This window comes from Hippocampus comes, unplaced genomic scaffold, assembly GCF_001891065.2.
Source record: "Hippocampus comes isolate QL1 unplaced genomic scaffold, H_comes_QL1_v1.1 scaffold358, whole genome shotgun sequence".
In the NCBI taxonomy this organism is placed as follows: domain Eukaryota; kingdom Metazoa; phylum Chordata; class Actinopteri; order Syngnathiformes; family Syngnathidae; genus Hippocampus; species Hippocampus comes.
In genome coordinates, this window is record NW_017805997.1 from 111,121 (window position 1) to 112,537 (window position 1,417).

A 1,417-nucleotide genomic window follows, 5' to 3' on the forward strand; every position below is an offset into this window, starting at 1 on the left:
CATTCGAACCCACCACGCTTGTCTCTGCCTATGCAGACGATCTGGCACTCGTTTGCAGTGACCGAAACAAAGAGGAAGCGGCGAAGAGACAGCAGTCTGAAGTAGACAAAGTGGCAAATTGGAGTGATGATGCCAGTCTCACCCTCAACTCGTTCAAGTCGGAGGTAGCCTTCTTCACTTTGGATGCAGCTGAATCCTCATGGAAGCCAAAGATCTATCTTGGGGATGCCCTCCTCTCTACAAACCCCACCCCAACCTTCCTTGGGCTGAAATATGATAGACAGCTTACATTCAATGAGCATGTACGCTATGTCTCACAGACAATCCAACATCGGACCAACCTCCTCTGCAACCTCTCAGGCTCCTCCTGGGGCTGGCACCTGTCCGACCTCAGGTCTGTATACATAGCAACCATGAGGAGTGTTGCTGAATATGCTGCCCCAGCATGGACGCCCTGGCTCTCGGCATCCAACACCAATAAGCTTGAAAGCTGCCAACTGCGAGCAGCCAGAGCCATTACAGGGCAGTTCCGCTCAACTCCGGCTGAAGCCGTCGTCTTCGAAGCTAATCTCCCCCCTCTTTCTTCCCGTTTTAAAACCCTCTCGCTCCGTAAGGCAGACGACTGGGCCCATCTCGCGACTACCGACGATAGGAGAATGTAAATCCACAAACCCATCCAAAAGCGCCTGAAACGCTCAGACTGGCGCAGCCTTACCACTCCCATTTTATCCCAACTCAACATATTACCAGCGCCGGGCACACCGTGTCCCGCACCTAATTTAAGCTGGCCATTCCCCACTCTTCCAACAGTCCTTTTTACTCCTGTCCTCAAATCTGCCCCCTCGCAAGTCCAGTTGGCAGCTGCCATTAACACCATCCATCTAAATGGCCCATCGGATCTGCACATCTATACAGATGGCTCAACAGTGTCTGGAACCCACAATGGGGGTGCCGGAATGGTGATTTTGCCGTGACAACGCCACAATCCACTGCTGGAATGCGCCAACGGGGACCTTTAGCAGCTCCTTCCACTCGGAGAAAGCTGCCTTGCTCCATGCCATCAGCTGGCTGCAGCAGAACGACGACTGGTCCTCGGCTGCCATCATCACAGACTGCAGATCAATGGTGGAGGGCATTTCAAACCTTAGCCCCATGGATCCCGAGATCACCGCAATTCAATTCTCCCTCGCGGCCTTGGGTCCTAAAGGCAAGGTGCAGGTAATCTGGGTGCCTGGCCATTGCAACCTCCCTGGCAATGACCTGGCGGATGAACAAGCTAAGCTCGGCTCATCCCTCCCCCAACCAAACCTAGAACCTGACCCCTCAACGAGATGGGCAATTCTACGCAGGAGCATGCATCTCCCCCACCCTCCCACCCACGTCTTGCCACCCTTTTATCCTCGAAACCCAACCTCGC